Source organism: Centruroides vittatus, unplaced genomic scaffold, assembly GCF_030686945.1.
Source record: "Centruroides vittatus isolate TY-2023 unplaced genomic scaffold, ASM3068694v2 contig_980, whole genome shotgun sequence".
NCBI classification, from domain to species: Eukaryota; Metazoa; Arthropoda; class Arachnida; order Scorpiones; family Buthidae; genus Centruroides; species Centruroides vittatus.
The window spans coordinates 652097-667460 of record NW_027122652.1 but is presented as its reverse complement, the minus strand read 5'-3'; the positions used below and the strand labels follow the sequence as shown (position 1 = coordinate 667460).

The 15364-nt window shown below is 33.3% G+C and overlaps 1 protein-coding gene across 3 annotated transcripts in view; it reads left to right on the top strand.

Annotated features, from left to right (window-relative positions):
* The window catches only part of LOC136985899 (longitudinals lacking protein, isoforms H/M/V-like), a 65069-nt gene that overhangs the window by 3486 nt on the left and 46219 nt on the right, over nt 1–15364 (top strand). Inside the window, exon 1 of one of the 3 annotated variants that reach the window (XM_067283293.1) lies at nt 14471–14557. The exons of the other annotated variants lie outside the window; for them this stretch is intronic. The gene's annotated coding sequence lies outside the window, so the exon portion shown is untranslated. Of the gene's footprint in view, nt 1–14470; nt 14558–15364 lie in introns of those variants that run through there. 3 annotated transcript variants of the gene reach the window in all.

Here is a 15364-nt window from a genome sequence, read left to right as displayed (position 1 = left end):
GATGTACAGAGACAAGGCACTGCCAATTTGAGGCGGAGAGAATATATTTTAAATGAAATAAATTAAAAATTGCAATTCGGCATTGTGACGATGTCATAAATAATTGCTCGTTTTAGTCGGTAGTAATGTAATTTTACATACTGGTGCCACTGACATATATCTTCCTTCCTTTTGTCATAAATAAATGCATTATGGTTAACTTCACATTGCAAATTTTTTTTTAAATTTTGATATAGGTAAGTAAATAGCCTAAAATCCTAAAAGTCGTGTGAACTCTCTGGGCTTGCTTAGCATGCGCCACATGCTTAAGAGAAAGTTTTAACTGTCAATATACTTTTTATATGAGAACAAATGTGCCAATAATAATTTATTCTAACGTGTAAACTCTTATCATTTGTATTTGCTTTTACATTGGCAGTTAGCGGCTAGCTGTTTTAAGTCAGTGCGATGCTTGCGGGAACTCCATTTCTTGCACGTGTGGGGGTTTGCCGCAGCAAACAAGTGAGTCATTCTAAGTATTTAACACGGCCAGATTGTATCGAAAGCTTGCGGTACCCAGTCAGCATACATGTATACAGGGACGGACTACATAGATAGGGTTTAAGCCCTGGGTCCCCAGTGTCAAGGACCCGCAAAATTTGAATTATCATCATAAATTTTTAATACTTTTTCATTATAATACGTTTCATGTGTAGATATAATGGGCTTTATAATAGTCCATACTTTTTTATTCACACCAAATAAGGTTTCTGCCTATTGTTTAGTGCTAGAGATAGGCCTATTATTATTATAACTTTCAGCATGCCCAAAAATTTTGGTCAGGATTCACCCCTACTAAAAGTAATTATGTAAGCTATTTTAAACTGTTTTAGTCTAATCTGCGTAAGTTTCGCAACTTAAAAGAGTGACTTTTGAAGATTATTGAGAAATACAGGAATCAAATTTTCAGCAATTCAAGCAGTAGAAAAGTAGCGAGCGTGGGTTGTAACAGGTTCGTGGCCATGGAGAAGGGAAGGAGGGGATTTTTTTACGAACTCGGAGAAAATTTAGAAGCCTGTAGTTCCCATCCGTAAAAATTAATGTAGTTTTTACTAATGAAAAGCAAAATATTTAAAACTATTTTTATTAATAACGAAACATTCTACGTATTTCATTTATTCAAAAAAAGGGGCAAAAGAAATCCGCTCTAGCCTGGACCCCATACAAGCTCTTGGTGGACCTGAACATGTTACAACCTTTCCCATTTATAATCATTCAATACAGATGATGTAGAAATGTAATCATTTTGATTAAATTGCAGATTGGTTGAGTAAGAATATAGTTAACAGATGATTTTGATATTATGCTATTTGAGATCATTTTTGGCTAAGATGTTTATAATGATTTGGTTAAATTATGTTTACATCGGTACATCAGTGTGAATAACGCGCAAGCTCAACAACATCGGTAGTTCCCATCCAGGATTTCAGTGTACAGTACTATTTCAGCAGATGCCAATCTTGAAAAAAGTACATCTAGGCTTAGACTTGCGTAATTCAACATCCGAAACTTCCGTAGATATATTTTTGTGTCCAAGTGGTCCATTACCGAATGCTCATCCATAATGCACTACTTCAAGGGGCATGTAGATAAAATATATATATACAGTAATACCCCGAACTTACGCGATAGGTGGGACCGAGCGATAACCGCGTAAGTCGAAGTATAATTTCGCATATAAATACAGGTGTACCTCGAGTTACGTCGTTCCCGATTATACGTCGTTTGTCAAAAAAGTATATGGAAAATAAAAATCATGTTTAAGTCATTTTATTCGACTTTAAATCCGTCTGCCACAAACTTTGAAGTCGTAATATCAGTAGAAAAGCGTTGAAAGCGCACAAAATCATATTAAAATATGTACATTTACAGTAAATGTTAGTATAATCATCATAAATCCTAGAGAACGAAACACGAAAACATATGTGTTTCTGTGTTGTCGTCTTATTTAGCGGTCTTTAAGTGCTCATTATTGGCGTTTAGTTACGACCTAAGTCGAAACTACGACTTACGTCGTAACTACACAAGTAAATTCGACTTACGTCGCCTCTCCTGGAACCAATTACCGACGTAAGACGAGGTATACCTGTACATACAAATTATTTTTAATTGGGGCCGGAGACTAAAGAAAACAATAATTTAGAAAAAAAAATGTTTAATAAAATCTTAGATAATATATATGTATAACAAATTATATTATTAAAATCGTAAACCGAAGTTATTTTGATGTAGAAGGCTTCGTAAAATTAGCCATTCTCGATCAGTCTCGGTCGCCAATTAGCGGATATGCATTCAAACTCCAACGGTTGCCTCCTCAACCGTCTTTTTGTAACGGCGACCTTTACCAGTTAAAAAAAACAAAAAAAAAACAAAACAAAAACGGGAATCGTGTTCCTGCACGATTCTACCCCGACAAACACAAAAAAAAATAAATTGTAGCTATGCGTCGATTCCGCGCGACACGTCCGAACATGTAAGCTGAACAATAATGTGGGGGGAGTGAGTAATCAAGAGTTGCGTGGCGCTCAAACAAAAGATGAATCGACGAGATTTGAAAATCGCGTAACTCCGGGTTCCCGTAAGTCGAAGTATTACTGTATATATATTTCAGTACGAAGCTAAAACCAGCAATATTTGCCGGATATAATCATTCACTTTTATAACCACTTAAAAGGGATTTTTTGGACGAATAAACCGAAATGTTAAGTGGTTAAGGATGTATGTCCAGTCGCAATTTTGTCTATTACTAGCGAATCTGATCCTGTAGGGCAAAGTTTTTCAGCTTTTTTTCTCACCGTGGACTAGTGTTGCCAATTTAGCGAAAAAGTCGCTAAATTTGGCGAGTTTTTGCTTTAGTTAGCGCCTTTTTTTAAATTTAGCGATGGAGATTTTTCTAGAGAGTTTTTTTAGTAAATTTAGCTACATTTTAGAGAATTTTTAACGAAATCAAAAAATTTCATAAAACTATTAAAACTTAATAAATTTCTTCATTTATATTATTTTTAATGTGCAATAATTATGTGCGTAAGTCGGAAATCTTATTTTTAATAAGTAGCAACCCTAATCAGAGCTCAAGTTTTCCTATCATGACCAAATACGGTAAACATTTGTAAAGGGGACGGAGCTTAATGGGCATTATCGTCGCGACTAACAGTAGCAGGTCCAATCCTGATTCAAATAGTTTGTCGATTTTCTTAAAGTTTGATAGTGATCGTTGTTACATTCAAAATTTGGGAATCCTTATAAGTTACCTATCCCACATCGTGAGTAACCAAGTGCTGTAATACAGTGTCATTTTGTGATATTTACTATTATTTGTTGGTATTGCAATTTATTATTTATTACCCTGATATCAATGAAAATGCCAAATGAAAGAAAATACACTCAAAAATTTCGAATAGATGGCTAAGTGACGATAGGTATAAAAATTGGTTGCAGGAAATAAAAGGAGAAAATACAAAGGGTCGCTGTAAACATTGTAACTGTATTTTGATAGCAAAAGAAAGTGATTTAGAAAAGCATAGGAAAACTCAAAAACATATAAAAGCCGAGCCATCGTTTAGTATTCAGCGGAGTAGTGAGACTCGTTGGGTATCAATTCAGACTGCTATTGATAGAATTTTGAAACAATGGAATAATTTAAAGGCAAATTTTTATTTGGCTATAACAAACGGAAGATGTTATACGCAGTGGCGTAGCGTAGTGGGGGCGGCAGGGGCGGCGAAATTTTCCTCCGCCCCGGGCGGCTGACACCCACGCTACGCCACTGGTTTAAACATGAATATCTACGTTACCCAAATTATCAAAACACATTCATGCGACACTATTCATTTAATTTCATTAGATTTGGAAGTAGTTCAACGCAACGTTTATTCGTATAAATTTCTGCTGTGAAGTTTGACATCAGCATTCTGAGCAGCCTTGGTTACTCTCCACTTAATGGAAAATGTTTACTTAATCATACCACCATGATCTTTCTCAAATTAATACAATACATTTTATGTTTCTGTTTTTACCTGAATAAAGCAATAGATTCAACACATTTATTGCTTTGTGTTTTAGCGTAATTGACAAAAAAACTGCTTGAAAAAAATTGTACTTAAAAACATTTCAAATTTCTGTCGGGTGTTCTTAGTCTGTGGAAAAAATTATCTTTAGAACTTCGATAAAATTTTCACACATTAAGCCATTAAGCCACGTCAAGGCGACACCCATTTTGTGGTAGTTTTTTGATTTCCAGAAACTGACCCCGATTGCTCGACAGAATAACAATCGAGGAATAAAACTGGATATTCGTTGCTATTCGATTCATTCGGCAAACTAAAATAAACTACGAAAATTTAATTTTTATGTCATTTTCATCAAACTTTCCTATTAAACGATGTGAAGTTTCAATACAGATTTTTCATATAAAAATCAATATAGCAACGAATAAAAAAATTACGTTCAAAATATAAATAACTACAAATTATAAAAATTGCATATAAAACATACTAAAAAGTTATTATATTGTAACAAAGACGCTGTTGCTTAAGCCTTTTGCAACCAATTTTTGTGTAGTGAAACTGTTTTTATACAGAAAAATAAATTGGAACGAAAAATATTAAGATATTTATTAGGTATCGATTGAATAAAAAAAAATATATTTTTAAAAGAGAAATAAGCTTGTGTATCGGTCAAATGTTTCATGTAATCATAGCGCCAAATATTTAAGATACGTGTTATCTATCTATTATGAGAATATTTTTAAAAGAGAAATAAGCTTGTGTATCGGTCAAATGTTTCATGTAATCATAGCGCCAAATATTTAAGATACGTGTTATCTATCTATTATGAGAATATTTTTAAAAGAGAAATAAGCTTGTGTATCGGTCAAATGTTTCATGTAATCATAGCGCCAAATATTTAAGATACGTGTTATCTATCTATTATGAGAATATTTTTAAAAGAGAAATAAGCTTGTGTATCGGTCAAATGTTTCATGTAATCATAGCGCCAAATATTTAAGATACGTGTTATCTATCTATTATGAGAATATTTTTAAAAGAGAAATAAGCTTGTGTATCGGTCAAATGTTTCATGTAATCATAGCGCCAAATATTTAAGATACGTGTTATCTATCTATTATGAGAATATTTTTAAAAGAGAAATAAGCTTGTGTATCGGTCAAATGTTTCATGTAATCATAGCGCCAAATATTTAAGATACGTGTTATCTATCTATTATGAGAATATTTTTAAAAGAGAAATAAGCTTGTGTATCGGTCAAATGTTTCATGTAATCATAGCGCCAAATATTTAAGATACGTGTTATCTATCTATTATGAGAATATTTTTAAAAGAGAAATAAGCTTGTGTATCGGTCAAATGTTTCATGTAATCATAGCGCCAAATATTTAAGATACGTGTTATCTATCTATTATGAGAATATTTTTAAAAGAGAAATAAGCTTGTGTATCGTCAAATGTTTCATGTAATCATAGCGCCAAATATTTAAGATACGTGTTATCTACCTATTATGAGAACTATTTTTAAAAGAGAAATAAGCTTGTGTATCGTCAAATGTTTCATGTAATCATAGCGCCAAATATTTAAGATACGTGTTATGTATTAATATAGTTGTTAATAAGTATATCGAGTGAATGTTATATGAAATTAGAATATTAAAGATTAGTAAAATTCCAGCTTATATATCAATTAGAATTAGAAAGAACCCGGTTATTACTTATTGAAATCATTAACTTAAATATTATGATATTAAATTAAAAGAAGGTGTAAAAATCATGCTACTTATCGTGATTTTACTGTCTGGCGTCGGGAAGAAAATTGTTCAAGTTAAATTTTAGTTTCAAAGTCGATACCTGAAAGTAATATTTTTGTAAAAATTTAAAAAAAGTTTAATAAGAGGAAAGATGAGAACTTACCTAATTGATTCTGCTTATATTATAAAACATTTGATGACACTGATCCTGGCGATAGTGCTGTTTAACTGTTTTATTCGATTTCGGCACTGAAATTAGATTTAACTGAATAAAACATTGCTTATTCATTGTTACAGAAGACGCTTTCTTTTGTTTTTTTGTACTTCGTATTGTTAATCAAACATGAAATATAGCTTAGAAATCTTGGAATTAAAGTACTTTGCGTAGAAAATTATAATGTACATAAAATATATTAAAAAAACTAAGATTATTTATTGAACTGATTCCTGTTCAAACTATTGCACATTTACCGCATTTTCATTTTAATAATTTGAGAGTTATCAGAATTTGAACGAAAATAAGTTCGAATATAACAAAAATCTGTATATAAATCAATCTCGCTAATTTAGCAATAATTTGTATAATTATCTAAACTTGACCCGAAACATCGACCCGAATATGTTTCGGGTCGATGTTCTATTAGAATTTATACTCAATATTAATTATATAAACAAAAACAAAGGATTACTTACTTCCGTGAGACCTTCCGAAACAGAATTCAGCTGAAAACTATCTGAAAAGAAACGACAATAAAAATTAAATAGAAACAATATGAAAAAGAACAATTGTAAAGTATTGTTAGTTGAGTATTACCTCACATCAAGCGCGTCACTTATTATGTCGAAATTTTTAAGATAAACCATTTAAGTCATTACTACAAATATTCAATAAGCTTTTAATTTCGTATAATTCAGATAATTGAAATGTCGCGCACAGATATCTGTGCGCAACATTTCAATTATGTTTACAGTTCGTAACGTCGTAAGGAATAGCGTAACGATAATTTTACGTCCCTTCTGTTAAAAACTTGTAGGAAATGCACCGGTCAAAGGCGATAAAAGCGTAATTTTGTTTCAGAAAGTTACGAAATCACCGAAAACAAAAAAAAAAAGAAAAAATTGTTGGCGTCGGACTGTTCGGAGTTCGAAAGTTTTCGGGAAATACAGGTAAAGTTCACTCTACTATTTCCTCGGTCACACTACTATTTCGGTACTTAGTCACAGTGTGTGACTAAGTACCGAAATAGATGAAAAAGGTTTCGAAATAGTAGTGTGACGGAATGTCATCCTGCAACACACATCATGGTACACATATTGTCCGATAGAAAGCATAAAGAGATCGTAATTGGAAGATAGTAATAAATTTGCGAGAAAATGTCAGTGTGAGTGGTGAATTCGTGGAAAATCGTGTGCATTATAGAAAATTACAAAAATATCTATGAAATTTTGTTTCAAATATAAGTTACGTAGTTATATCGGAGGAGCTCAGAATTAGTGGCGTAGCGTAGTGGGGGCGGCAGGGGTTCCCCACCCCGGGCGGCACTTATAGGAAGCGGCAAAATTTCACAAGAAATAATATCTTGTAAAAATACCTAAATAAGGGGGCGGCGAAATATTCCTCCGCCCCGGGCGGCTGACACCCACGCTACGCCACTGGTTATACAGCAGAAATTTTGTTCTCAATGTTTGATGATCAAAAAAATTTCTTATTTTATTTCTTAAACCTGTACTTGATGAAGTTCAAAGATTAAATAAAATATTTGAATCTGAGAATAATGATCCTACGAAGTTGCTACAGGACTTGCTAAATTTAATAGAATCTTGTTGTTCTAAGATTGTTATTCCAGGAACAAAAATAACAAATGATGTAGTGGTTGAAAACCATTTAGCACTCAATCCATATTTGGGTTATCAGTTTGAAACTGAAATAAACAATTCTGTACTGTTAGATGAAGAAAAGAAAAATATTCGTAGTCGCTGCATTGCCTTCCTTTTGTCTCTTATAAAACAACTTCGGCAGAGGTTGCCTGACAATATATCAATGTTGAAAACCATGACGTCACTAAGTATTGACCATTGTCTCGACCCAATTAAAAGTGATATAATAAACCTTGCGAAAATGTTTTTCACTGATAATGCAGTATTAACTCGCATTGACTTTCAATGGAGGAAAATCCCTACAATCCAGTGATAAGAAACTTCCAGCACGATAAACCTGTGGATGGAGGTAGCTCAATACCGAGATGCTGCCAGAAAAAATCCCTTTCAAGACTTGGTCAATTTTGTTTTAAAAATTCTTTTATTACCTCACTCAAACGCAGAAGTAGAGCGTTTATTTAGTCAGATGAATATTGTTAAGACCAAACTGCGGAATAGATTGAATATTATTTCACTCAGTAGCATATTAACGATTAGATATGGTTTGAAAAGATTAGGAAAATGCAGCAATGATTATGAATTGCCAGCAAATGTCATTCGAAAAATAGGCACTTTAAAATCATATCAACATTTACAGTTTGAAGCAGGACCATCTTTTGAACACAATGAAGAAATTGAAGTAGTAATGGAATTTAGCGACGAATGGACTTTTTGAATAAAGTTAAAAATAGATTAATTAAAGGTTGGTTTTTATTTTTTGTTTAGCTATTTTTTAAGAGAATTTTGAAAAATTTTAGCTATTTTTATAGAGTTTTTTGTTTGCTTTTAGCTACTTTTATTGTTTTCAGTTGGCAACCCTACCGTAGACCGGTAAAATTTGGATAATTTTACTTGGATTGTAATTAAATGTGACTGTGAAGTTTGCTTATTTAGTACGCTTATATATACTTATATAGTTATTATTACGTAACAAAGTACGTATAGTAACTGTATATTAGATTATTAAATTTCACTTGAAATCGGCTGCGTCAGCGTCAGTAAGATCAGATATTTTTCGCGGACCGGCTGTTGGAAAACACTTGTAGATATACGGGATCAGCCTGTATATGTAACGGATGGCAAAAAGCAACTCGATCTGTATTATCAACGACAACTTAGAAAGCCTGAATCGAAATCAAACCTAAGCACTGCAGATTTGGTTTGATAGGATAAGGAATTAAACACGAGCGATCTGCAAAGGAGGATTTTATGAGAAAAACTGCTATTTTTGGTATTACGTATGTGAAATGTAAGATTCGCCGACTTTAAAGGGGGGATACAATTAATCCCGCGTCACTGACACCAGTGTAAGATTTGGACTGGTGTAGACTGGGCTTAAATATCCCGCGTCAGGATGAGCTTAAGGGAACCCGTGTATGTGGGCGGTGGCGAAGGAGGCAAATGATGACAAGTGTTTACATGCGGAAAACCGTTTATTTGGACGAATACATGCTTACATCGGTTAAGTTGATCCAAATCTCGGCGATCTTCAGAACGCAAGAGTTCGGCAGGTCACTTTATCCAGTCCCGGGTGGACGAGAAGGGCTGTTGGACGATGGCGATGGAGACGGGCATTGACACACTTAAAATTCCGAGTGACGACACTACACACACTGTCTTAATCCACAAGAGGCATGTCAGTCCTTTCGGAAAACTCCCTTTTTGACCTTGAAGTCCCAGTTTTTATACGTTTTTCCGTGTCCTGTCCACCTTGCGGATTGGTCCCTCGTCCCTTTCCTCGCTTCCCGATTGGCCTCCCCTTTGTTTCCAAGCGCAAAACGAGACCATGTCGGGTCGCGGGAAAGGTCCGATTCGAGGTGTCTATTTGACACCCTTTGTCGACTATGCTCCAAGATTGTTGATAGAACCACAACACCTGCACTCATAATTTAATCCGTTGTTTGCAATTGATGTCATTTTGGAATTCTAACGATCACGCGATATTTTTCTATCTCTTCAATTTTTCCCTTTTTCTGAAATTGTTTTCCTATGTTTAATTTTTTCTTTGAATACTTGTGTCAACCTTATATCTCTTTATGAGTGCGTGTGTTCAAGTTCTACCTTTGGATTAAACATTAACAGGTCGTTTAACACGCGTTGACGTCATCCCGAGACTCGTTGTTTACATTTTTCGTTACGTTGTTTTGATTAAGAGTTTTTTTTCTCTCTCTCTCTCTCTCATATAATTTATCGTTATTTTTTTCACAACAGAATTCTGCATTTTTGCTATTTCGGACCTCGTTTGGGTCCTTACAGAAAACATTCCAAAAAACTCCATGTGGCCAGCCTGTTAGTCAGGCGTAAACCCGGAACCGACAACTAGTATTTAGTGGCTTTATCTACTTAGCCGCTGGTATAGAGTAGCCATAAGTTCAAAAGTATAAATTGGCGCATTGTTACGTAGTGTTGTGGCAAAATATGATAGACAGTAGCTACTCTGGAAAATAAGTGAATAATTCTAATTAAACTAATTAAACTAATTTTATTGAATCATAAATTATTGAATGTCTATTATTTGTTGAACTAGTCGTATTTGTTTGACTATATTTTTTCACCCACATATTTTAACTAAGTTTTTCTTAACTAACAGTTGCTCTCATTGTGGACATGATCAAACCAATGATGGTGATGGAGTAAAGATCCTCCTAGTGTCAATAGGGCGGAAAGAGTAAAAAGTAAACTTATTAATTAACGAGCGATTAATTATTCATTGTGATATCGTCACAATGCCGGGCTGCAGTTTTTAATCATATTTTTAATTTATTTAATTTAGAATATACGCTCTCCACCTCAATTACTAGTGGTTTGCCCCTGTACATAATACTTTTCCTTTAACAATAGAGTCGTTTATTAACTCCTTTCAGGAAACGTTTTGAATCAGTGGCGTGCCGTGACATTTGATGATAGGGAAGCTGTGTTCCTGTAAGAAGCCGACTTCCAGGGGCAAACAGTTAATTGCGCGTCAGTGATGGTCTAGGGCAATGGTTCTTAACCTTTTTATACTCGCAGCCCACCAAATATTTCATAATTTTTGTGACCCTCATTTTTTAAATAATAATTTATATTTAATAATTTATTTATAATAAATTGATTTTTTATTATTGCTTTATTTTTTTATAAAATAAATGTAAATCATAACTTTATTATTTCATTTTCTATTTAAATAACATTCAAACTTTACAATTAAACATAAAAACTCATTTATTTTTAACAAAAAATAAAATAAACAATTAAAAATTCATAGAAAAAACAAAAAATATTCGAAAATAATTTAACGAGATTTCTTGTGATTTTGTAATTCCTTGAAATTCTATTCTTACGAACCCATATTTGATATAATTACGATTGTATTTTCTAATTTTAATGTTACTGAATTTTATACCTTTAGTTTAGGACTTGTGGTTTTTTCCGTTGCGTTTTTCACTGTATCATCGTCAGAACTTTCACTAGTATTTTCTTCAGTATATTTTCTTTTTGAAGGTCCCGGTCCGTGATTACTTACATTTAAAAAATTTTCTAATGTTCCTTTCTGTTTTTTGCTCATTTTTGTGGGTTAATTATAAATAATTAAAACTAAACACACAATATAAGAAAGAAATGCACTATTATTAGATCCAAAGCCGATGCTAAAACTAAACTAAAACACCCACAACTTGTTGTAAAGATTTTGCATAACTTTTGCAAAAATATTTAAATTTTCTAACCTTACTACTAAGCCTACTATTTTTGCATAATTATTTTTAAAATTCCAAGCATTAATAGTTTCTTAGAATTACTTTGGAATAAAAGAAGTAAATACTGCGGTGTAAGTAGCATATTTGCATTTATTTCTTCTGTACTAACAAAGTTGTATGTAGGAAGAAATAAAAGTCAAATAAAAAAAACTAAATAGGAAAACTTTATCTTTCTTATTTCACTTTTCAATACGATATTCGGTTATACATCAATTTTCTTTTTATTATATTCCGAAGGAAATTTTGCATAATTTGGCAGCCCCCCGGCAAACTTCTTACGGACCCCCAGAGGACCGCGGTCCCCCTGTTAAGAATCACTGGTCTAGGGTCCATTCGTATTTATTTGTTCGATAAGCCAGTAAAAACTGTAGACTTCTCTAAAAGTATTTTTAATATCACAATTACATTCTGAATCGCTAGCCACGATATAAGGGCTAAAATTAAAGATAAATTATAAAAACTTACTGGTACAATATATTGTTCGATTGTGTTAATATACTTTTTAAAAAAATTATAATTAAAATATAGCTTTGTAAAGAAACGTACATAAAAATAACATAAAATATTCTTTACTTTTTAAATTTTAAAACAATCCACTTAGTCAAATAGCTCGATACGAGTAGCTAATGGATGGAATCAGAGACGGTCCAGGTAGGTATGTAGTGTGTGCGTGCCAAATCCCGAAGGTGCCGATACCGGTCAATGTCAAATGCCTCTTTTGTCGCATCACTAGTATATCTCAAAGGACGCCACAGGGCTGTTGTAAATTTTAAACGTTTCTTACCATAGCTGTAAAAATCTAACTATGTTAAACTTAATAGTCATTTGTTTTCTAACTAATTCGTTTTAATACCAGGTTTACGCGGAAATCAGTTCCCCACTGTACTGAGCGAGTGATTGGTTCGGTCAAGCTTTTGTTTAAGTAAAATTCTGGCTCTTTCAGCAGTGTTTTATTTATGTCCCCATTCCCTGATCTCTTAATTATTTAATTACTTCTTAAATAGAAATAAGTCGAAACCAGTTACTTTTTTTTTTTTTTTTAACTCTTTCCGCCCTGTGGGCACTAAGAGGGCCTCTTTTAGTAGGCCCATTATGGGTTCGGCCAGGCCCACAATGGGGCAACCGGGTGGTGAGGGACGGGGCCCGACATATCCGAACGGACCACCCCCGAAAAATTCCTGGGGATTATTCGACCCGTTCGGATTCGATCCCGGGTCCCCCAGAGCGGTAGGCTGCCACCTTTACCGCTCGGCCATCCGGCCGTCAACCGGTTACTTTGTACTTGAATATCTGTAGTCTTGGGAAAACATTGGAAAGACAAATTTTTATGACAATGGATATATAAATCGTAAATTTAAGGAAAATAAATTCTAGAATTTTTTCTTGTACCATTGTACGTCTCATTCATTAAATTTGGTTGTAAATGATGCTGCCAAAGTAACAGTTAATTTTTAACACTGTACTAGAATTGTACACGTTTTTTCTGCATCCCCTTACAGATGGGACATACTAAATCGTAATATCACCGGTTTAACATTGAAATCCGTAAGTAATATAAGACGGGAGAGCGGAATAAACGCAGAATAAATATATCAAATATTTTAATGGATTTTTTTTTAAAAAAACTCCTGTCAACTATACAGAACTATCATAAAAACATGCCAGTAAACTCCTATCGGTTGGGTTAAGTTATAAATCTAGTGTAGGGTGAGCAACCGTTTTTATAACATGGGCCAGAATAAATTTTACGTTTTTCTCCGCGGGCCGTAGTAGTCAATTGACGCCTTCTTGTGACTCGTAATTTTTTAAGTCTGCAAATATGAAATAAATAAATAAAAAGTTAATTACTACATTTATTTCTCTTATCGATTTCGAAAATTACAAAGAATTGGAAAAATAACTATTAATTAGTTATTTTTCCAATTTAATAATCTATTAAAGATCTCGCGGGCCGGATAGAAACTTTTCGCGAGCCGTAGCTGGCCCGCGGGCCGGGGGTTGCCGGCCGTTGATCTAGTCTGCTCATGATTCACATAATCAGGCGAGGGTGGCCGAATATCTAGCAGGCGGCTAACAGCCCACAACCGCTCCGGGATATAAAGTTGGACGCTTTACGCGTGTGTCGCTTCTACCAGCTAAACCAGGTGAAGTTGGTGCACTGTAAACCGCATGTGCTAATGCCTATATAATCTGGCTGATTGGAGACTGACCCGGTTTCGACATTCCTTCCGCCACTGAATTATTCGAATATACAATAGCAATCTTATCGTTTTTTTTTCCACATGTAGTATTGAAATTTGTAAATGATACATGATGCAGTTATAATAAAATATTAATTTTAATTAATTCAAGTACGTTAAAATATGAAAATTTATATTTTATAAAATACAAGGGAAGGACATTAAAAGGTGGAAGCGGTGGCCGGATGGCCGAGCGGTCAAGGTTCGCAGCCTGCCGCCCTGGGGGACCCAGGATCGAATCCGGACGGGTCTAAAAATCTTCAGGAATTTTTCGGGGGTGGTGCATCCGGATACGTCGGTCCCGTCCCTCACCACCCGGCCGCCCCATTGTGGGCCTGGCCGAATCCATAATGGGCTTGCTGTAAGAGGCCTTCTTAGTGCCCACAGGGCGGAAAGAGTTACAAAAAAAAAAAAAAAAAAAAAAAAAAGTGGAAGCGGCGCTTCCATCGCTTCCAATGACAGCACGCCACTGTTTTGAATAGAAAAAAACGTTAAAAGTATGCGAAACATTTTCAGAAATAAATATCCAAAATTCTCATTATAATTAATTTTTTTCTTATTTGAAATTTATCATTTAACTTGGTTACTGAAACTTTTTGTTTTTCATATAAATATAGAAGTTAAATTTAATAAATGATTAATGTTTCACACAGATTTTAAAATATCAGTTTTATAATTTTAATACATCTTTTAAAATAATATAAATAATAGTAATGATATTTTAAATGATTAAAATACGCTATTTTTGGCTATTTTTTTTCTTCTTGATTCGCTGCAGTCGACTTGTTTACTTTCGTCACTTGAATTTTTATTTCAATTAAAATCAATTCCAATATCGATTCCGATTCATGCAAAAAGACTTTTCAGGTAATCAGTAACAATATTTAAACCGCATCCTTTTTCAATTTTATTGTGAAAATGATTATTAGTAACATGTGAATCTAATTGTTGCAATTGACAAAGTTTTAGAGAGAGTGAGTTACGTTTCTGTTTTTATTAAAATCATTCATTATTATGCTATGCGTGATGCATAAAGCTTCGTTTTTTTATTCTTTGGTCGAAAAAAATAACAGGAATCTATTTTAATTTACATGGATTTAAGTTAATATAACTCACATGTAGCAAAAATAGAAATAGATTTATTTTGTTTTTGTATATTTCAGGTATTAGCGTCGTGTTTATCTGTCTAATTTTAAAAACTGTAGAAGCCAATCAGATCGAATAATCAATAGCGATATATTATTGGTCTATTTGAATGTAGAAATTGAAACTAGATTATTATTAATCAATTTCATTGGAGCATATAAAAATAATCACGTTAAATTCTGTTTTTAATAGTGATTTTTGATAGAATTTCATACTGAATTATGTATAAAATTTTAATTTAAAGTTAAAATTAATTGGAGTTTGGTTTTATTAAATTTGATAACTTCAATATAAACAGAGTTTCTTATTATTTATAAATGATGTAAGTGTAAGGAAACACACTGTTTAAGGAAAGTAAAATTGGAATTTGTTAGAAATGTTGATGCTGGCTAAACTATAGCCAAAAACACTTCAAATAAATTCTTTTCTAACAGATTGCAATTATATGTATAAAAACCTTATATGAGAATTGTATATAGTTAGAGTTCTAATCCAAATCTATTTTTCCTTACACAGAATCTTTTGATT